Source organism: Rhinoderma darwinii, chromosome 1, assembly GCF_050947455.1.
Source record: "Rhinoderma darwinii isolate aRhiDar2 chromosome 1, aRhiDar2.hap1, whole genome shotgun sequence".
NCBI lineage: Eukaryota > Metazoa > Chordata > Amphibia > Anura > Rhinodermatidae > Rhinoderma > Rhinoderma darwinii.
Genome location: NC_134687.1, coordinates 665659558 through 665683931, shown reverse-complemented (window position 1 = coordinate 665683931; position 24374 = coordinate 665659558). Strand labels below are relative to the sequence as shown.

General features: G+C 45.0%; 2 protein-coding genes across 2 annotated transcripts in view; both read left to right on the top strand.

The window, feature by feature from the left end:
• The window catches only part of LOC142664704 (uncharacterized), a 358460-nt gene that overhangs the window by 154337 nt on the left and 179749 nt on the right, over positions 1–24374 (top strand). The window lies entirely within an intron of this gene.
• The window catches only part of LOC142664715 (zinc finger protein 878-like), a 33858-nt gene continuing 30446 nt past the window's right edge, over positions 20963–24374 (top strand). The window contains exon 1 of the mRNA XM_075843995.1: positions 20963–21106. The gene's annotated coding sequence lies outside the window, so the exon portion shown is untranslated. The remainder of the gene's footprint in view (positions 21107–24374) is intronic.

The window sequence follows — 24374 nt, the reverse complement described above, 5'->3', positions numbered from 1 at the left end:
GAGAATTACTTTGGGACACTACATTGTCTGTACTTGTTCTTTGTTGCCTCCACCTTCAGATGGCAAGTTTTACAGAAACACGTAATTGTTACCCTCAAGTCACTAAGCAGAACTAGGTGGTCAGCAAAGCTGGAAGCTGTAAAATCTTTTTATATGCACCTTCACAAAATCATTGACGCTTTAAACGATTTAAAAACCAGCCCTGTATCAAACATGGAGACGAAGGCGGAGGCTGCTTCTCTAATGAACAATATCAAGAAGTTTGAGTTTGTTGTCATGTCTTGCTTTTGGTACAAAGTGCTAAGTCGCATTGATCGTGTCAACAAACTTCTTCAAAATGTAATCATCACAATGGATATGTCTGCAAAGCATATTCATGGCCTCTTAAACCTGTTAGAGTCAACTAGGACAAGCAATGCCGCCGATGCCATAGAAGAAGCAAAGCAGATTGCTGAAAGGTGTGGCCTAGATCTACAGTTCAGAGACACAAAGAAACGTAAGATCAACAGGATGTTTGATGAACAATGTGAAGATGAGAGTGTTCTATTGTCACAGGAAGACAAATTCAGGATTTCACTTCTTGAAATAATTGACAAAGTTATTTCTGAAATGAGAACCCGATTTGAAGCTATAAATAAGGTTAATACAATGTTTGGTTTTCTTTCTGGACCTCAGTTTCACTCATTACCAACAGAAGAGCTCAAGGAACAGGCCATGAAACTAGGCCAGGTATACCAAAAAGATCTTGACAAAGATGAAATAATTCTAGAAGTGGAGAGTTTTAAACATCACGATCTGGATTTCAACTCAAGCATGAAAACTGCCACACCTGCAAGTCTCCTGAGCTCCATTTACAAGAATGGACTACAAGACGCTTACCCTAACATAACCACAGCTTTGAGAATTTCCCTCACTTTACCAGTATCTGTTGCTTAGCAAGTTAAAGCTTCTTAAAACACATCTTTAAAGTGTCAAGGGACAACAAAGACTAACAACCGTAAGCATTATTTCCATAGAGCATGAGGTGGCTGCGAAAATTTGTTATGAGGACATTATAAAAACTTTTGCTGCAAAAAAAGCACGAAAAGTCAAGTTTTAGCAGTTCTGTTGTAAAACATAGAGGCTGTTCATTGTCACCATATAGTCTCATTAGCCTCAGTTATACAATCTGTTTTAGTCAAGCACTGACATCGTTAATTTATTTTCTTTTAATTTATTGTTAAGATAACTACCTTATACAATTATATTACTTGTAAAATGTACAAGTGGTTTTGTGCTCGAGTTCCATTAAAAAATTTTTTAAAACAATTACACCTCATTGATTTGTAGGGAAAGCAAACATGGCGAGGGAAAGGAGATGTCGGGAAAGAAGTTGGGGAGGGGGGCGCCAAATTGAATCTTTGCCCCGGGTGCTGGAGAACCTAGCTACGCCTCTGTTGTAGTGCTAGGGTGTGAATGTATGGTATAAAAGAAATGTGTATGGTATAAAAGTGTCAGAACTGTGTGATAATGTAATAAACAATAAATATGTGTAATGAATAGGGGTCAGTGCTGTGAATAGTACAAGGGGTGTCAGTGCTATGTGTAATACATGAATACAGAAGCAAAAAGCACGGCGCCACATAGTGCAGGTCAATGGGATAACGGGAGAGCCATAAACGTAATCGGTTCTGCTCACCTCGAAAATACGTAATGAAGGCAAAGAATAATAGGTCCACTTCGTGCTGCTGCCAGGATCCAAAGCCGGTAAACCAGAACGGTTACCGCTAGTCGAAAAAAAAAGGGGAAAGCAAAAGGGAGGATCCTATAGGGCGCTGCTGCGTGGTTATTGAAAGATAGTCAATGATGGTAAATACAAGAGTAAATACGTGAATATTAATTTATTTAGGCTACGGGTTTCGACACTGTACCAGCGTCTTCCTCAGGCCATAAAATATACATACAACAAGTTTATTCATATACTAACAAGAACCAAACAAACCGGAAGGGGATGGGGGTCATACAGGGGAAAGGTCAAAAGGTGAAGGTGACGTCATAAGTGATACAGGTATCGTAGGATTATTTTAAATATTGTTAACAAACAAATTAATAATAATTGTACCTAAGGGATACCATAGTCGGCACCCTGAACAATTTCAGAAAATCAACATTTATAATTTCACACACATATAATTGCAATTACAATTAATTACAGTCCATGTAGTGCGTCCTAAGAAAATTTTCATTCACAAATTCATTAAAAGAATACGTAAAATATGGGGGCGGGAACATTAATGGATATTGAAGAAATATATAATTAAAATAAATAGACACAGATAAATATATATAAAAGTGTCAAATATTAATATAATAAATAGTGAACACCAAAAGTAACCTAACGGGCAGAATTTTACTTTGTTCATATGTTGCTCGAAATAAGGAATAAACCCACAAAGGTACAGAAAAACGGGTGAACGTACACGCAAGGTGTGATTAATAGCTGAATCCCCTTGATGTGCGTTTTCATGATTAAGACAAAGACACGGGGTTGGTGTATAAATATCTATAGTTACTTCAAAAGAGGGTTGTTATATAGAAATATAAAAATATGTATATGATTTAAAACTATTTAAAAAAAAGGAAACAAAGTATGAAAGGAGCTTCACAGCTTCCATTAGTAATTTGTTTGGATAACACGGAAGTTGACCGTGTTTATCGGGATCAGAGAGATGCGATGTAGATCGGGTTCACATTATTAATATTAACGGTAGTGTATATATGTCATAAATAGCAGATAAAAAGATATATTATTAAACAATATATTATTAAACAAAAATTGTACATGTATACAGGGAGATAAAACTGTTACATATCTCTGACCGTTCTATCTTTGGACAGCGCTTTTGAGCGTCCCTGCTGTCCAGACAACCCCCGTAAGGTAGGGTCCCGGTATTATATTAGTAGGGAGCACTGTTACTTGGAAGAATATATAGTGTTTGAGGGATGATCTCCTAAGGAGGAGTTGGTATAACCTATGGATGAAACAAATTCGATGTATGCACAAATATACATATACATATACATGCATATACATGCATGCATATGAAATTACACTCACAGACCAAACTATTCGGTGATGTGTGGTAACATTTCAATAGGCAAAGTGATTGAAAAAATTGTTGGTATTGATATTCACTTGTGTCCTAGTACTTACATCATTCGAAAAAAAGGAGGGGGGGGGAGGGATGTGGAACGGAACAACCTTATAAATGTTTTTTGGTGTGAAACACCAAAGATAGCCATCTAGTGAGAATCTGAGATTTATTATGGGTAAACTAATACGGTGCATATAAACAAGTTTTGTTCTAAAATAAATTTCTGTACAGATTGGTGCATAGTGGGGCATCAATTTAAAGAGGATTCAGAAATGTCATTTAAACCTCGTGGGTTCAATGTCTGTAATTTAAAAATCCAATAATTCTCTCTTTGTTTTAGTTTTTGAAATCTATTAGGGACATCAATTGAGATATGCTCAATGGGGGTAATGTTTAGTGTTTCAAAACGTCCATTGTGAAAGGAGTTGCAATGTCGGGAGAGGCTGTGTTTAAGAAAACCTGTATTGATATTAGATCTATGCTTATTCATTCTTGTACGTAAGCATTGTGTTGTTCTGCCCACATATTTCAGATGGCATGGACACTGTATTAGGTACACTACATATGAAGTACCGCAATTAAGAAAAGATTTGATTGTAAAAGTTTCTTTTGTGACTGTAGAAATATAGGTAGTTTGTCTATGAGAGATGGTATTGCAACACAGACATCGTGGATGGCTACATTTAAATGAGCCAAAAAGAGTAGGGAACATTTTGGGGATTGATGATTTAGATTTTCGCACTCTGCTGGGCGCAAGGATGTTTTTTAAAGTTTGTGCTCGTCTAAATGTGATCCTTGGCATATCTGATAGGTCTTTAGCTAAGTGAGGATCATTTTTTAAAATCTTCCAATGTTTCAATAAAATATTTCTGATGACCTTATTCTCTCTGTTAAAAGTCGTAATAAAATTGGTGTTACTGTAAGGGGACTTAAGGGCTCTTAAATTCATGGAGATCTTAAACGACAATAATTTTGGATTATCGTTCACGCACACTTTTTCCGTAGCATCAATTGACTTTTTAGATTTGACAATTAATTATGATCTAACTAATAAACTTTTTAACACTAGAACACATTTTAAGTCAGTTGACGTTAATAGTTATTTAGATTTTAGAAGTGCACATTATCCTCCTTGGATTAAAAATGTGCCCTTCGGACAATTCCGAAGGGTAAGGATAAAATGTACGAAGGACATTGATTTCAATAAAGAATGTAATATCTTAGAAAAACGATTCAGAGAAAAAAAACTTTCCTGTTAATTTAATCAAAGGAGCACGGTGCAAGGCCGCCAAGCTGTCTCAAGAACTTTGTATTAATCACTCCCATAAAAAAACAGAGTCCCCTTACAGTAACACCAATTTTATTACGACTTTTAACAGAGAGAATAAGGTCATCAGAAATATTTTATTGAAACATTGGAAGATTTTATAAGGTTGTTCCGTTCCACATCCCTTTCCCCCCCCCTCCTTTTTTTCGAATGATGTAAGTACTAGGACACAAGTGAATATCAATACCAACAATTTTTTCAATCACTTTGCCTATTGAAATGTTACCACACATCACCGAATAGTTTGGTCTGTGAGTGTAATTTCATATGCATGCATGTATATGCATGTATATGTATATGTATATTTGTGCATACATCGAATTTGTTTCATCCATAGGTTATACCAACTCCTCCTTAGGAGATCATCCCTCAAACACTATATATTCTTCCAAGTAACAGTGCTCCCTACTAATATAATACCGGGACCCTACCTTACGGGGGTTGTCTGGACAGCAGGGACGCTCAAAAGCGCTGTCCAAAGATAGAACGGTCAGAGATATGTAACAGTTTTATCTCCCTGTATACATGTACAATTTTTGTTTAATAATATATTGTTTAATAATATATCTTTTTATCTGCTATTTATGACATATATACACTACCGTTAATATTAATAATGTGAACCCGATCTATATCGCATCTCTCTGATCCCGATAAACACGGTCAACTTCCGTGTTATCCAAACAAATTACTAATGGAAGCTGTGAAGCTCCTTTCATACTTTGTTTCCTTTTTTTTAAATAGTTTTAAATCATATACATATTTTTATATCTCTATATAACAACCCTCTTTTGAAGTAACTATAGATATTTATACACCAACCCCGTGTCTTTGTCTTAATCATGAAAACGCACATCAAGGGGATTCAGCTATTAATCACACCTTGCGTGTACGTTCACCCGTTTTTCTGTACCTTTGTAGTTTTATTCCTTATTTCGAGCAACATATGAACAAAGTAAAATTCTGCCCGTTAGGTTACTTTTGGTGTTCACTATTTATTATATTAATATTTGACACTTTTATATATATTTATCTGTGTCTATTTATTTTAATTATATATTTCTTCAATATCCATTAATGTTCCCGCCCCCATATTTTACGTATTCTTTTAATGAATTTGTGAATGAAAATTTTCTTAGGACGCACTACATGGACTGTAATTAATTGTAATTGCAATTATATGTGTGTGAAATTATAAATGTTGATTTTCTGAAATTGTTCAGGGTGCCGACTATGGTATCCCTTAGGTACAATTATTATTAATTTGTTTGTTAACAATATTTCAAATAATCCTACGATACCTGTATCACTTATGACGTCACCTTCACCTTTTGACCTTTCCCCTGTATGACCCCCATCCCCTTCCGGTTTGTTTGGTTCTTGTTAGTATATAAATAAACTTGTTGTATGTATATTTTATGGCCTGAGGAAGACGCTGGTACAGTGTCGAAACGCGTAGCCTAAATAAATTAATATTCACGTATTTACTCTTGTATTTACCATCATTGACTATCTTTCAATAACCACGCAGCAGCGCCCTATAGGATCCTCCCTTTTGCTTTCCCCTTTTTTATGTGTAATACATGGAGGGGGGGATAATGTGCCAGTCGTCAGGCATAGCATATTTTGCCGTATCACAGCCTATTTGTAACGTCCCTACTGTCAGCTAAGGCGGGCTGCTCTGCATGCCAAACCAAGCACATCATGCCCTCCCAGCATAGAAAGCCTGGCCGCGACCTGAAAAAAGTATATATAGTAAAAATATCCATGAAACATGGGGTATTAGTTGTTATTTTGGCCAAAATACTCAAAGCTCGCAACCCAACATGAAGTTCTAGTTAGGGACTCGCAAGGCGACTTTGTCAGGACCCACTAGGCTTCCGTAGATAGCATAGCCGGATGCCATTGTTAGGCGTCCGGTTGCCATAGCCACCATCGCCGTCCGCTATCGTGTAGCGGGCCGTCGATGGTGGTTTAACCCCTAAGAAGCCGCGATCGCTATTGAACGAGGCTGTTCTATATTTTTTTCTTTTTACAAAATATTTTAATATAATGGTGCAGACATAAGCAGCACTGACATCGGCCCACAGGCCAGTATATGGAGTTACAAGGAGTGCAAAGAACACAAAGAATAACAACATTCAGTTGAGATCAATATTGATAAAGAAACTCTGGTATGCACCCTGAACCCGCAGCCATGCATAATAACCCGTAAGGGAACAGGAAAGAGCTAAGGAGAAACAAATGAGAAGAGGGGACAGAAAGGGAAAAGGAAGGAGAGAGAACTGACCTGACGTAATGGGCCTAGGGATTATGCTCAAGAGGCCATGATGATCCTATACTCCATGATTGAAACCTAATCCAGACACGCCATGTTTTAAGAAAGTTGGCGTGGGATCCTCTCATTGATGCCGTGAGGTCCTCCATTCCCATAATCTCCTGGATTTTACTGAACCACATGCCGAACGCGGCTTTTAAGGGGTTAATCAGTGGGGACAAAGCGATCGGTCCCCCGCTATAGGAGCTGTGGCAATTGCTGTACAAGACAGCAGCTGTCACAGCTCCTGTATGTGTCGGGAAGACGGCCGAAATGGCCGTTACTCCCGTGACGTACTATTCCGTCATGGAGCGCGAACGGGATGGTTTCCATGATGGAATAGTACGTCACTGAGAGTTAAGGGGCTCCATAGCACTTAAAGTCAATCAGGATGACCGAGCAGTCTAGATTTCTTCGGTTCCTCACACCTTTTCTAAGGTGGTGTCTGCTATAGCTACCTGTAAGAACACAGGGGGTATCTGTGGTTCCATACCTAAATGATTCATCTGATGGATGACACCCGATTAGAACTTCTCAGGGAAGTCTAGCAGTCCCGGGAGAAATGTCTCTGAATTTAGAGATCTTCAAGCAGATCACCAGGATGTGGAGAGTGCAAGAGAACGATCTCATGGCAAACAGGTTCAGTGCCAAGGTGGGAACATTTCTCTCCTTTTATCAGGGGGACAATTCCTTGGCAGTGGATGCCCTGTCCATCCTTAGGAGGTTCAGGTTTCCTTACATTTTCCCTCTGGTTTCCTTGATACCCAGGGTATAAATGAAAATCAGGCAAGTCAAGGCCACAGAAAAAAAACCATTATACTGTTCTGACCACAGAGGTCATGATATTTCCAACTCATTCAGATGAGTTCAGGGTGTTACCGGAGACTTCCCCAGTGCAGAACTTGGGGGATTAGAGCAGAAGAGTTTCAGCCTAACAGCCTAAAGTTTCAGCAGCTCCTTTTATAATCGAAAGGGCTCTCCAGTGAATTTATTAAGACCTGCTCACAGACCAGATCTAAATCTACCAAGAAGGCTTACACAAGGGTTGAAGAGGTCTTTTCAGCTTGGTATTCCACTCAAGGAGTGGATAGTTCCAACCCGCGATTTAACAACATCCTACACTTCCTGCAGGAAGCATTTGGAAAAGGACAGAGTCTATTGACCTTAACCCCTTCCTGCCACAGCCATTTTTCAGATTTAAATTTTTTCCTCCCCACATTCCGAAAGCCATAACTTTTTTATCTTTCCGTCAATATAGCCCTATGAGGGCTTGATTTTTGCGGGAGGAGTTGTACTTTTTTCATGGCACCATTTATTGTACCATATAATGTACTAGGAAATGGAAGAAATATTTATTATGGGGTGGATAATTAAAATGCGTTCACCATGCAATTAAAATGACATTTTAGCTTTATTCTGTGCGTCAATACGATTATGGCGATTCCAAATGTATAGTTTCTTTTTATATTTTACTACTTGTACAAGGAAAAATAGTAACTTTAAAAAATTTAATTTATTTTGTGTTGCCAAATTCTGAGATCCATAACATTCTTTTCACAATTCTTGTCGATTGAGCGGTAGGAGGGAATATTTTTTTGTGGGATGAGCTGTAGTTTTTCATGGTACCATATAGGGGTACATGCAGATTTGTGATCACTTTTTATTTTATTTTTTTGTGGTAGATGAAGTGACCAAAAAACAGCGATTCTGGTGTTTAACAGTTTTCTTTTTTTTTATGGAGTACACCGTGCGTGTTAAATAATGAGATATTGTAATAGCTCCGACTTTTACGGACGTGGCGATACCAATTATGTTGATTTTTTTTTTTTACAATGTTTTCGGGGGAAAATGGGAAAAGGTTTCTTTTTTTGAACTTTTAATATTTTGTACATTAAAAAACTTTATTTCACAGATTTTTACTTTTTTTTTTATTAGTCCCCCTTGGGAAGTTGAACCGGCGCACATTGGATCGCTTTTATGATATACTGCAATACTAATGTATTCCATTATTTCGCTATACTGACAGTCTCCTATGAAGCCCTGCTGGAGCTAGGGCTTCATAGGAGTACAGAGATGTCAGACCTTCGGGCCTTCATTAGGTCCCCAGACTGACATAACAACTATGATAGGGTTGCGGGTGGGGGCGATCGGCTGTCAGAGGGGATCGTCTCCCTCCTTCTATTGCTCTAGATGCCGCGGTCGATATTGACCGCGGCATCAAAAAGAGTTAAAGGAGCGGGATTGTGCTGGAGTGAGATCTCATTCGTTATAGTGAAGTGTCGGCTGTATCATACAGCCGACACCCACATTTTATGGAGCATACTCCGTCCGTGAGCACGCTCCATACAGTACTTCCCCTACCTGGCTATGACGTAAGTATATGTCATACATTGGGAAGGGGTTGAAGGTCCAAATTGAGTCCAGGTCTGCTTTTTTGTGTAAGATCCGTGTCACAAAAGCCCTTGGTGAAAAGGTTCCTGAAACGGTCTGCTAGAATGAGACCTACCATCCTTAGATCTGTGGCACAATGGGACTTTGCTTTACTCCTAAGAGGTTTATGCTCATCTACCTCTAGAAGTCTCGCATAAATACCTATCCTAAAATGTAATTTCCTACTGGTCATAATCAAGGGTTTATCATGGCACTCCACATTGAGTCTCTGCAATAATACACCAGTAACTATGAGCCACTGTCCCAGTCCCTTACTTGCAATGTACTGGGTCGCTGTACTGCTGTACGGTTTGCACATGTGGTGTGTCCGCCCCTGGCCATAATATTTCTCAAGAGAATTGGGGGGCTTAAAGCCTTGTCATCAGTGGATCTGTACATCACATTCCTCCATGACATGGTCTTCACTCCCAAAGCTCCCTCATTGGTAACCTGTAATCAGGTCAGCTCCCCTCCAGTGTCCTGGCACGAGTCGTTCTCTCATGAGGAACATAATCTCCATACCTAGATCTGTCTTGTCTTCAGATCTATTTGGCTTGGAGTAAAAGATCAGGATGGTGGAGAATTTATTGTTTCCTGAAAGAAACAAAAAGCTTAAAATCCACCAAACTTACCCTGTGTAGAGGAGGGTAGACTCGCTTTCATTGTAGAACTGTGGTCCACAGTGGAGTAGTTATAGGGGGTCACAATTGCGACCAGGACTTGAAGCAAGTGGGTGCCCACGGACCCCCGCACCACCTCTATAAAAAGTTACCATAGTAACTGGGTCCTATGTAATAAACTACACGGGCCCGTTACTGTAGTGATAATAATATACTTGCTCTTCTCGTTCCCGAGCGCAGTGGAGATCCTGACGTCTTCCCGCATCATGTCGCTGTGTGCCGCTAGATGGCGTCAGGACCTCGGCTGCGCCCTAAACCGAAGAGGAGGGTAAGTATAACATAATTGTCCACGCCACTCCTCACAGCTTACATATTTCCTGATGTACTCCTCACATATTACATATATCCTGATGTACTCCTCACAGATGAAATATACCCTGATGTACTCCTCACATATTACATATATCCTGATGTACTCCTCACATATTACATATATCCTGATGTACTCCTCACATATTACATATATCCTGATGTACTCCTCACATATTACATATATCCTGATGTACTCCTCACATATTACATATATCCTGATGTACTCCTCACATATTACATATATCCTGATGTACTCCTCACACATTACATATACCCTGACGTACTCCTCACAGATGACATATACCGACGTACTCCTCACAGATTACATATGCCCTGACGTACTCCTCACAGATTACATATACCCTGACGTACTCCTCACAGATTACATATACCCTGACGTACTCCTCACATATTACATATATCCCGTTGTACTCCCCACATATTACATATACCCCGATCTACTCCGCACATATTACATATATCCCGATCTACTCCTCACATATTACATATACCCTGATGTACTCCTCACATATTACATATATCCTGATGTACTCCTCACATATTACATATATCCTGATGTACTCCTCACACATTACATATATCCTGATGTACTCCTCACACATTACATATATCCTGATGTACTCCGCACATATTACATATACCCCGATGTACTCCTCACATATTACATATACCCCGATGTACTCCTCACATATTACATATACCCTGATGTACTCCTCACATATTACATATATCCTGATGTACTCCTCACATATTACATATACCCTGATGTATCCTCACAGATTACATATATCCTGATTTTCTCCTCACATATTACATATATCCTGATGTACTCCTCACACATTACATATATCCTGATGTACTCCGCACATATTACATATACCCCGATGTACTCCTCACATATTACATATACCCTGATGTACTCCTCACATATTACATATACCCTGATGTACTCCTCACATATTACATATACCCTGATGTACTCCTCACATATTACATATACCCTGATGTACTCCTCACATATTACATATACCCTGATGTACTCCTCACATATTACATATACCCTGATGTACTCCTCACATATTACATACACCCTGATGTACTCCTCACATATTACATACACCCTGATGTACTCCTCACATATTACATATACCCTGATGTACTCCTCACATATTACATATACCCTGATGTACTCCTCACATATTACATATATCCTGATGTACTCCTCACATATTACATATACCCTGATGTACTCCTCACATATTACATATACCCTGATGTACTCCTCACATATTACATATATCCTGATGTACTCCTCACATATTACATATACCCTGATGTACTCCTCACATATTACATATACCCTGATGTACTCCTCACATATTACATATACCCTGATGTACTCCTCACACATTACATATACCCTGATGTACTCCTCACATATTACATATACCCTGATGTACTCCTCACATATTACATATACCCTGATGTACTCCTCACATATTACATATACCCTGATGTATATTCACAGATTACATATATCCTGATGTTCTCCTCACATATTACATATATCCTGATGTACTCCTCACATATTACATATATCCTGATGTACTCCTCACATATTACATATACCCTGATGTATCCTCACAGATTACATATATCCTGATGTTCTCCTCACATATTACATATATCCTGATGTACTCCTCACATATTACATATACCCTGATGTGCTCCTCTCATATTACATATACCCTGATGTGCTCCTCACATATTACATATACCCTGATGTGCTCCTCATATTACATATACCCTGATGTACTCCTCACATATTACATATATCCTGATGTACTCCTCACATATTACATATATCCTGATGTACTCCTCACATATTACATATACCCTGATGTACTCCTCACATATTACATATATCCTGATGTACTCCTCACATATTACATATACCCTGATGTATCCTCACAGATTACATATATCCTGATGTACTCCTCACACATTACATATATCCTGATGTGCTCCTCACATATTACATATACCCTGATGTACTCCTCACATATTATATATACCCTGATGTACTCCTCACATATTACATATACCCTGATGTACTCCTCACATATTACATATACCCTGATGTACTCCTCACATATTACATATATCCTGATGTACTCCTCACATATTACATATATCCTGATGTACTCCGCACAGATTACATATATCCTGATGTACTCCTCACATATTACATATACCCTGATGTACTCCTCACATATTACATATACCCTGATGTATTCCTCACATATTACATATACCCTGATGTACTCCTCACATATTACATATACCCTGGTGTACTCCTCACATATTACATATATCCTGATGTACTCCTCACAGATTACATATACCCTGATGTACTCCTCACATATTACATATACCCTGATGTGCTCCTGGGGGCTTGTTCTCGTGTCCCTATTGGCAGGCGGCATGTCCTGGTGTCAACTACATCTGCGTTCTCAGGACGCAGATCAGGGCCACCGTCCACAAATGGCAAACCCGGCCAAATGCCAGAACCCATTGCTTTTATGGGGGGGGGGGGGCACTCACACTCGGGTGCTTTCTTTACGCTGCCCGGCTCAATTTCACTTCGCACAAACTGGGGGCCTAACTTTTCACATTTATTGTCCAGTTTCTGACGTTTTACTGCCGCCGCCGCGTGAGTTGCACCGCAAAGAGTCCAGTAAGTCACATCGCACACTAGGGCCACAAATGTCACATTACTAAAAACGGCAGAATCGTGGGGAATAAATATGGAGCTGTGATTCTCTGTTATCATCCGTTGTGTTACTGAAATAAAGGAATACAAGTAAGTATCTGCAAAATAAGAAAAACATTCTGACCTTTCACCTCCACCTTTTTATGGGGGGAAGGGGGGGGGGGGGCGGAGGGTGATATATTTTTCCCGGTCGGCATTACTTTTTTTTATCAGTCCTTAAGACGTTAGAGAAATTATATATTTACCAGCAATGGTTTATATTTTCAAGAAAATTCCAAAAAGCCTCCGGACAGATACATAGTGATATATCCTGCAGATTATTACACTACTCACCTCTAGAGATCTGCAGAACATTGCTCCTCTACCTCCTGACAGATACATAGTGATATATTCTGCAGAGTATTACTCCTCTCTACATCCTTCTGATCCCCATAGAACAAAGGTTCCTGGGATAAATTCCCCAATATACAAATGAAAATACAAAAAATTGTAAAGAAAAATTTGTTTATTCTAGAATCTGGTAGAATTTCTGTGCGGTTTTCTGTGGCTCCGGCCCTTTAACCTGCGATGATCGGTGAGATGAAGAGGGGGAGGGTCCTTCTTCACACGTGGATATGGCCGCCACAGCTCAGTCCTGGATCAGAAAAGACCGAAATGTTTTTCATGTTTTTCGAAGTCAGATCCTAGAAAAGAAAAAAATACAAATAAGCAAAAAACTTCCCAAAACCTTCACCAGAAGGAGAAGACGAGCGGAAGACGTCAGACTTACCGGATCCCGCGTCTGTTCTGCTCGTCACTGGTTCTAAGCACTGGAGGAGTCTTCATGGGAGATTCAGATGGTTTAAGTGGTAAAGGCCACGATGTTGGGGGTGACAACTGCAAAAACATCAGAAATTCAGTGTCCAGGCGTAGAAGAGTTGTGAGGTGAGAAGATCATCAGTGGACGGCACTTACCTCACCTAAAGATGGTAAATGGGCCCCGAGCGGCAGATGGGATTAAGATGGCCGCTTTCTCCCGGGGGTTGGGGGCCCTGATGGTAAATGGGCCCCAAGCGGCAGAGTTTACTCAAATGGACACTTTCTCTTTCGGGGGTTGGAGGCCCTGATGTTAACGGTAGCCCCCGAAAGTTTCTCCATCTCCACATAAGCTGGAAATTGGCGTCCGCCAACCTCCATTTTGTCATCATTATCCTCCACTTCCTCCATCTCCACGTCACACGGAAACTGGCATCCGCGAACCTCCGTCTTTCCGTCCTCCTCCTCAATCTCCACGTCCTCCGGAAACTGGCGTCCGCCAACCTCCATCTTCTCGTCCTCCTCCTCCATCTCCACGTCCTTCGGAAACTGGCGTCCGCCAACCTCCGTCTTCTCTATAACACTCATCATTGGAAACATCTTCACCAACCTCCTCTTCTTATAAGAAACGTCCATGATGAGAGCCAGCAAGAGAAACTGACACCGCAGTCAATGTGTGACCCCAATTTATAGAATTGATGAGGTCACAACATGATGGCCATTATGTGCAAACGGAACACATACAGATTACAGGCCACGCCCTTCATGACATCACGCTCAGAGTGTAGAGAAATAGAATCTGCCCACATTCTAGATGACATCACAAGAAGCGTATCCCAGTGAACCGTTACAACAGAGCGGCCATATATAACAAAACATGGTAGAAGAATACAGACAGTAGGGTCACACTACACCCTCTGGGGAAGTTTCTATCACCTCAAAGAATTCCCAAACCAATGTGGTCAATTCCACAGACTTTCTAACATGTAGAATCGCAGCCATAAAACAGACAACACGGCATTTACATACGTGGTCATGGACTCTCACCCGAAATTGTGTTCATGCCAAGACCGCATGGCTTTTGGTGCGAGGGTGTAATATGTGACCCCAGAGAAGAAGAAATGTTATTACAGCTAATGCAACGCCACATGGAAAACACCCCTCCAACATGGGTCATGGGTGCTAAGTGGGCGAGATATCACAGGGTCACAGCTATTTCATGACACGTGACATCATCACATTTACCAGAATGGGGTCAATTAACAAAATAAACCAAAATGTGTAAAAAAAAAAAAAATTGTATCCGCCCATGTGATCTGTCAGCGCCGTCCTCCTGTAATATGAAGCTTTATATGGAGAGCGCGGGGGTACGGATGAGACCTTATTCTGGATGTCATTGATGTTCTACCCTTTTCATGAAACTTTTGTATAAATCAGTTCTCCAACCTGCAGAACTACAACTCCCAGCATGCCCTGAGAACCACATTGGGAGTTGTAGTTTTGCAAAAGCTGGTGTCCAGGGCTAGAGATCAGCGGAAATGATGTACTACAAGCCACGTGGTCTGTGGTGGGACAAATATTACAAGGAGACGCCATGATTTTCTTGCTCCACACATGAATTACCCTCCCCACAAATGTGCACAGGTGTTCTCAGCATGGCCGCCAGTCCAGCCTGTGCCCAAAGTGATGCCAATATATATATATATATATATATATATATATATATATATATATCTCTGTCTCTTCTCACCTTGTGACGTGCACGGCCGGTAGTCCTCCATCATCACCTCCTCGTACAGATCCTTGTGTCCTTCTAGATACTCCCACTCCTGCATGGATTAATAGACAGCGACGTCCTCACACCTTATAGGAACCTGAAACACACAATGATACAGTCATCACCCAGACACCTCCAGTGCTGTTACTGTAGAATTTCCCAGCAGTGTCACCTCTCCAGTCAGCAGCTCAGTCATCTTGTAGATCAGTTCTAAGATCTTCTTCTCATGTATCCGGGAGTGAGGGGGAGGCTCTGTGATGGGGCTCTGACTACTGCTCCATCCTCCTGACTCATGGATGATGGGAGTCGTACAGTCACCCGATGTCTTCTTCACTATTGTGTACTCCTGTGTATGGAGAGAGACACTTAGAGAACTGAACACAGTATTCCCCCCTCAGTAGAGAGGGAGAATGTGACCCCGCTGTATGGCGCTCTAGTGACCCCACATCTGTAATACTGGAGACCTCACCTACAAAAAGACATTGAGGAAATAGAACGAGGCCAAAACTAAGAAGGGAATAATATTGGGGGGACTAGAAGGACCATGTGCTCTCCTCCAGCCGTCATCTTCTTTGTTTCTATATAGAGGTCATCCTGATCCTCCTGGTTCCTTGTCATTCTCATTGCTCTACAACATTACTATTGCTGCATTGGTGACATGACACATAACGGACCATATTGGCGATTGGAGGAGGGGTTACAACATTCCAGTGACAGACGTGATTGGAGGAGGTGTTACTACATTCCAGTGACAGACGTGATTGGAGGAGGTGTTACTACATTCCAGTGACAGACGTGATTGGAGGAGGTGTTACTACATTCCAGTGACAGACGTGATTGGAGGAGATGCCTTCCGGCAGTCCAGCGCGCCTGCACGGGGGGCCCCGGCAGTCCAGCGCGCCTGCACGGGGGGCCCCGGCAGCCCAGCGCGCCTGCACGGGGGGCCCCGGCAGCCCAGCGCGCCTGCACGGAGAGCCCCGGCAGCCCAGCGCGCCTGCACGGAGGGCCCCGGCAGCGCAGCGCGCCTGCACGGAGGGCCCCGGCAGCGCAGCGCGCCTGCACGGAGGGCCCCGGCAGCGCAGCGCGCCTGCACGGAGGGCCCCGGCAGCGCAGCGCGCCTGCACGGAGGGCCCCGGCAGCGCAGCGCGCCTGCACGGAGGGCCCCGGCAGCGCAGCGCGCCTGCACGGAGGGCCCCGGCAGCGCAGCGCGCCTGCACGGAGGGCCCCGGCAGCGCAGCGCGCCTGCACGGAGGGCCCCGGCAGCGCAGCGCGCACGGAAGGCCCCGGCAGCGCAGCGCGCGTGCACGGAAGGCCCCGGCAGTGCAGTGTGTATGCACGGAAGGCATTCTACATTACTCTGTGCTGCTCTTTCTAGACCAGTCCTCCGCTTCTACATTACTCTGTGCTGCTCCTTTTAGACCTGTCCTCTGCTTCTACATTACTCTGTGCTCCTTCTAGGCCTGTCCTCTGCTTCTACATTACTAAGTGCTCCTCCTTCTAGACCTGTCCTCTACATTACTCTGTTCTCCTTCTAGACCTGTCCTCCGCTTCTACATTACTCTATGCTCCACCTTCTAGACCTGTCCTCTGATTCTACATTACTCTGTGCTCCTCCTTCTAGACCTGTCCTCTGCTTCTATATTACCCTATGATCCTCCTTCTAGACCTGTCCTCTGCTTCTACATTACTCTGTGCTGCTCCTTCTAGACCTGTCCTCTGCTTCTACATTACTCTGTGCTCCTCCTTCTAGGCCTGTCCTCTGCTTCTACATTACCCTGATCTCCTTCTAGACCTGTCCTCCGCTTATACATTACTCTGTGGTGCTCCTTCTAGACCGGTCCTCTGCTTCTACATTACTCTGTGCTCCTCCTCCTAAACCTCTCCTTCTACATTACCCTGTTCTCCTTCTAGACCTGTCCTCCGCTTCTACATTACTCTATGCTGCTCCTTCTAGACCTGTCCTCTGCTTCTATATTACCCTATGATCCTCCTTCTAGACCTGTCCTCTGCTTCTACATTACTCTGTGCTGCCCCTTCTAGACCTGTCCTCTACATTACTCTGTTCTCCTTCTAGACCTGTCCTCCGCTTCTACATTACCTTGTTCTCCGCTTCTACATTACTCTGTGCTCCTCCTTCTAGACCTGTCCTCTGCTTCTACATTACTCTATGCTCCTCCTTCTAGACCTGTCCTCTGCTTCTATATTACTCTATGCTCCTCCTTCTAGACCTGTCGACCACCTTCTAGTCCCATCCTCTGCTTCTACATTACTCTGTGCTCCTCCTTCTAGACCTGTCCTCTGCTTCTACATTACTCTGTGCTCCTCCTTTTAGACCTGTCCCCTACTTCTACATATCTCTGTGCTCCTCCTTCCAGACCTGTCCTCTGCTTCTACATTACTCTGTGCTGCTCCGTCTAGACCTGTCCTCTGCTTCTATATTACTCTATGCTCCTCCTTCTAGGCCTGTCCTCTGCTTCTACATTACCCTATGCTCCTCCTTCTAGAGCTGTCCACCACCTTCTAGTCCAATCCTCTGCTTCTACATTACTCTGTGCTCCTCCTTCTAGACCTGTCCTCCTCCTTCTAGACCTGTCCTCCTCCTTCTACATTACTCTGTGCTCCTCCTCCTTCTAGACCTGTCCTCGTCTTCTACATTACTCTGTGCTCCTCCTTCTAGACCTGTCCTCTGCTTCTACATTACTCTGTGCATCTCCTTCTAGTCCTGTCCTCTGCTCCTCCTTCTAGTCCTGTCCTCTGCTTCTACATTACGGTGCTCTTCCTTCTAGACCTGTCCACCACCTACGACACAGTAGACCACACCATCCTGGTACAAATTCTCTAGTATTTTGACATCACAGACATGGCGCTCTCCTGGATCTCCTCATACCTTACCAACAAAAGACTTAGTATCTCCCACTCACACACCACCTCCTCTTCCTTGTCCCACCCTTTCTCTGTTAGTGTCCCTCAAGAGTCTCAGGGTCCTGGGACCCTTACTCTTCTCCATCTAAACCTTAAGTCAAATTTACATCTCTGCTCTGGATGTTACCTCTCTGCTATTTAGAGCGTCTAAGGGTATGTTGACACGGCCAATTTTCCGGGCCGTAAATGCACGAAAAATCGGAAGCAGAACGCCTCCAAACATCTGCCCATTGATTTTAATGGGAAAACTGGCGTTCTGTTTTAACAGGTCATTTTTTTACGCGGCCTTTTTCAAAACGGTCGCGTAAAAAAACGGCCATGAAAATGAAGTGCAGGTAATTTCTTGGGACGTTTTTGGAGCCGTTTTTCATTGACTATATAGTAAACAGCTCTAAACATAGCCGTAAAAAACGCCACAAAAATAGCGATCAGGAGCGGTTTTCCCTTGAAGCTGCGTATTTTCAGACGTTTTTGAGTTTGAATGTGAACAGAGCCTTAGGGTATGTTCTCACGCTTAGCTAAAACGTCTGAGAATACGGAGCTGTTTTCAGGGTCACACAGCTCCTGATTTTCAGAAGATTTTTTTAACAACTCGCGTTTTTCGCTGCGTTTTTCAATGGAGTCAATGAAAAACGCCTCCAAAAACGTCCCAAGAAGCGTCCTGCACTTCTTTTGACGAGCCGTCATTTTACGCGCCGTATTTTGACAGCGACGCGTAAAATAAAGGCTCGTGGGAACAGAACAAAGTAATTCCCATTGAAAGCAATGGGCAGATGTTATTAGGCGTATTAGGGGCATTTTTCAGGCGTAAAACGTCCAAATTAATCTGAAACCTCTGCGTGTGAACATACCCTAACAGTTATCTCCACCTTCACCTCCCGCTTCCTAAAGATCAACCTGGAGAAAACTGAATCATCTTTACCCCATTTCACCCCCCCCCTCACCAGAACTATCAATCACAGGTAAAGGCTCCACACTTTTGCCGTCTCACAGGTCGCTGTATTGGGATAACCTTTAGGCCGGTTCACACAGTTTTTTGCAGGGGAAATTCTGCCTCAAAATTCCGTTTTGAAGTTTGAGGCAGATTTTCCTCTGCCTGCACGCCGATTTTCACCCGCGACCATGGAGCACCGAGGCATAAAACTCAGCAAAATACGCTTTCTCTGCCTCTCATTGATGTCAATGGGAGGTCAGAGGCAAAAACGCCCGAAGATAGGGCATGTCCCTTCTTTCTCCCGCAAGACGGTTTTACCACTCCCGGGAAAAAGACGCCTCCGCCCCCCCATTGAAATCAATGGGAGGCATTTTCGGCCGGTTTTTGCGGCGCGGTTATTGCATCAAAGAACTGTGTGAACATGGACTTAATGTCAGACAGCACAGGCTTCCCACTTCTTGCTGCCTCCACCTCATAAACCCTCTAAATGTCGGCCTTTCCTCCACTCCCTCTAGAATTCCGCCTTTCCTCCACTCCCTCTAGAATTCCGCCTTTCCTCCCCCCCCTCTAGAAGTCCATCTTTCCTCCCCCTCCCTCTAGAAGTCCGCCTTTCCTCCCCTCCCTCTAGAAGTCCGCCTTTCCTCCACTCCCTCTAGAAGTCCGTCTTTCCTCCGCTCCCTCTAGAAGTCCGTCTTTCCTCCCCCTCGAGCAGACATAAATGCCAGTACATATGCCCTCATCGTCCACCATCTAGACTACTCCCCCATCCTCCTCTGTGGCTTCCCATCTAACACTATTACACCCTCCTACCCATTCTCAGCTCTGCTGCAGGGGTAAATCTACCTCTCCCCTCATTCCACCAATGCGGTCACTGGCTGCCCATTACCCACTAAATTATGTACAACACTGTGCCAAAAACCGCACCAAAACCGCACAGAAATGACCTCATGTAACCTTACCTTACTACTGCATCATGGGAATTCTCCTGACTGATAACAGAGGGAACACGAAACAACAGCGGTGACCAGAAGTCATGTACACCCGACCAGCGCTGCTCCACCTCACAAACGGCAAGGACCTGTGATGACGTCTCCACCACGTGACCGGTTCAGGATGGCCGGGGCTTATATGTGGAGAGGAGGCATAGTCCCGTCCCCTCACATGTCACGTGATCATCATCGCTTTACACATCGAAGGAGCCCCGCCCCGTCACGTGATTAACTTTGCTTCTTCCTTACGTAGCACAAGAGCCCCACCCCTCATGTGAAGTGATCGGTATGAGTGCGCCACACAGCAGAGCCTCGCCCCCTCACAGCCCCACCCCAAATATCACGTGATCATCATCATCATAGGCCTCTAATCCGTCGTCCATTCGTCCAAGTTCTAAGTTCCGCCCCCCATACATCGGTCACGTGATCCTGATATTATCACATGTCCTTCATACACCGCCTGGCTCCGCGGATAAGCTCCGCCCCTCCTGTCCTGGCCACGTGGTAGTGACGTCATCACAGGTCCTTCAGCTATTGCCGTGTATGAGGTAGAGAGGAGAGCTGGTCGGGTGTTCTCTCTGTTATCAGTCACCCCTGTATGAGTGTGTGTATGCAGAGAGCTGTCAATCATTGAGTGACCCCGCCCACTGGACGTCTAGCCGGGATTTAACCCCTCCAGCGCTGGCCTCTTTGGGGTAAGTGGTTATTTCTGGTCTTTGTAGTGGTCGGATGTTTTGTGGGACGAGTCGTAGTTTGTAATGACATAATATTCGCTACATACAACTTATTCACTGACTTTTATACGTTTCTTGTTAATGTCGTTCACCGTGCGGTTTAAGGGAATGTTCACACGTAGCGAATACGACCCACAACACGCAAGGAAATCACCCCGAATATTCACCCCAAATGGTGGACGTATAATTCTCCCGAATATCTACTACAGAAATACAACAAGGCCGATCCTCACCTCTCCCAGCGTTACCATAGCAACACGCCCCTGCTCTTCCGGCTGTGTCCAGGGGACCCCTATAATGACATGTGACCTCTCCAGCCTGTGATTGGCTGCAGGGGTCACATGACGCCTTCTTCTTTATATCTGTGTAACCTGCAGCGTTGCTGTGAACACGCGGCGGAGCCGCAGAGGATTCTGGGAACAATGGCGTTTGTTGCGGAACTTGACTTTCCCATTGAACTTAATGGGGAAATTCTGCAACAAATGCGCAGCGAATCCGTGGTTTAAATCTGATATCCTGCGTGTTTATAATCCGCACCGCAGGTTAACCCCTTAATGACCAGGCCAGGTTCTGTTTTAGTTTTTCCCTCCCTGTCTTCTCAGATCTATAAGGCTCTATTCACACCACAGCGTCCGAGTATTGGCCGATAAAATCGGCCGGTTTGCATCCGTTTTGCTTCCGTTCAGGGCCTTGTTGCCGTTTTTGCATCCGTTTTTTCCCTGTCCATTTTAAAATCGGATGAATTTCATTTGTAAACTTTTGCCACACTTCCCTCTGTAGATACTGCCACAGCCCCCTTGTAGGTAGTGCCACACAGCCCCCCTGTAGATAATGCCACACAGCCCCCCTGTAGGTAGTGCCACACAGCCCCCTGTAGGTAGTGCCACACAGCCCCCTGTAGGTAGTGCCACACAGCCCCCTGTAGGTAGTGCCACACAGCCCCCTGTAGGTAGTGCCACACAGCCCCCTGTAGGTAGTGCCACACAGCCCCCTGTAGGTAGTGCCACACAGCCCCCTGTAGGTAGTGCCACACAGCCCCCTGTAGGTAGTGCCACACAGCCCCCTGTAGGTAGTGCCACACAGCCCCCTGTAGGTAGTGCCACACAGCCCCCTGTAGGTAGTGCCACACAGCCCCCTGTAGGTAATGCCACACAGCCCCCCTGTAGGTAGTGCCACACAGCCCCCTGTAGGTAGTGCCACACAGCCCCCTGTAGGTAGTGCCACACAGCCCCCTGTAGGTAGTGCCACACTGACCCTTGTAGGTAGTGCCACACAGCCCCCTGTAGGTAATGCCACACAGTCCCCTGTAGGTAGTGCCACACAGCCCCCTGTAGGTAGTGCCACACAGCCCCCTGTAGGTAGTGCCACACAGCCCCCTGTATGTAGTGCCACACAGCCCCCTGTAGGTAATGCCACACAGCCCCCTGTATGTAGTGCCACAGCCCCCTGTAGGTAGTGCCACACAGCCCCCTGTAGGTAGTGCCACACAGCCCCCTGTAGGTAGTGCCACACAGCCTCCTGTAGGTAATGCCACACAGCCCCCTGTAGGTAGTGCCACACTGCCCCTTGTAGGTAGTGCCACACAGCCCCCTGTAGGTAATGCCACACAGCCCCCTGTAGGTAGTGCCACACTGCCCCTTGTAGGTAGTGCCACACAGCCCCCTGTAGGTAATGCCACACAGCCCCCTGTAGGTAGTGCCACACAGCCCCCTGTAGGTAGTGCCACACAGCCCCCTGTAGGTAGTGCCACACAGCCCCCTGTAGGTAGTGCCACACAGCCCCCTGTAGGTAGTGCCACACAGCCCCCTGTAGGTAGTGCCACACAGCCCCCTGTAGGTAGTGCCACACAGCCCCCTGTAGGTAGTGCCACACAGCCCCCTGTAGGTAGTGCCACACAGACCCCTGTATGTAGTGCCACAGCCCCCTGTAGGTAGTGCCACACAGCCCCCTGTAGGTAGTGCCACAAAGCCCCCTGTAGGTAGTGCCACACAGCCCCCTGTAGGTAGTGCCACACAGCCCCCTGTAGGTAATGCCACACAGCCCCCTGTAGGTAGTGCCACACTGCCCCTTGTAGGTAGTGCCACACAGCCCCCTGTAGGTAATGCCACACAGTCCCCTGTAGGTAGTGCCACACAGCCCCCTGTAGGTAGTGCCACACAGCCCCCCTGTAGGTAGTGCCACACAGCCCCCTGTAGGTAGTGCCACACAGCCCCCTGTAGGTAATGCCACACAGCCCACTGTATGTAGTGCAACAGCCCCCTGTAGGTAGTGCCACACAGCCCCCTGTAGGTAGTGCCACACAGCCCCCTGTAGGTAGTGCCACACAGCCTCCTGTAGGTAGTGCCACACAGCCCCCTGTAGGTAATGCCACACAGCCCCCTGTAGGTAGTGCCACACTGCCCCTTGTAGGTAGTGCCACACAGCCCCCTGTAGGTAATGCCACACAGCCCCCTGTAGGTAGTGCCACACTGCCCCTTGTAGGTAGTGCCACACAGCCCCCTGTAGGTAATGCCACACAGCCCCCTGTAGGTAGTGCCACACAGCCCCCTGTAGGTAGTGCCACACAGCCCCCTGTAGGTAGTGCCACACAGCCCCCTGTAGGTAGTGCCACACAGTCCCCTGTAGGTAGTGCCACACAGCCCCCTGTAGGTAGTGCCACACAGCCCCCTGTAGGTAGTGCCACACAGCCCCCTGTAGGTAGTGCCACACAGCCCCCTGTAGGTAGTGCCACACAGCCCCCTGTAGGTAGTGCCACACAGCCCCCTGTAGGTAGTGCCACACAGCCCCCTGTAGGTAGTGCCACACAGCCCCATGTAGGTAGTGCCACACAGCCCCCTGTAGGTAGTGCCACACAGCCCCCTGTAGGTAGTGCCACACAGCCCCCCTGTAGGTAGTGCCACACAGCCCCCTGTAGGTAGTGCCACACAGCCCCCTGTAGGTAATGCCACACAGCCCCCTGTATGTAGTGCCACAGCCCCCTGTAGGTAGTGCCACACAGCCCCCTGTAGGTAGTGCCACACAGCCCCCTGTAGGTAGTGCCACACAGCCCCCTGTATGTAGTGCCACAGCCCCCTGTAGGTAGTGCCACACAGCCCCCTGTAGGTAGTGCCACACAGCCCCCTGTAGGTAGTGCCACACAGCCCCCTGTATGTAGTGCCACACAGCCCCCTGTAGGTAATGCCACACAGCCCCCTGTAGGTAGTGCCACACTGCCCCTTGTAGGTAGTGC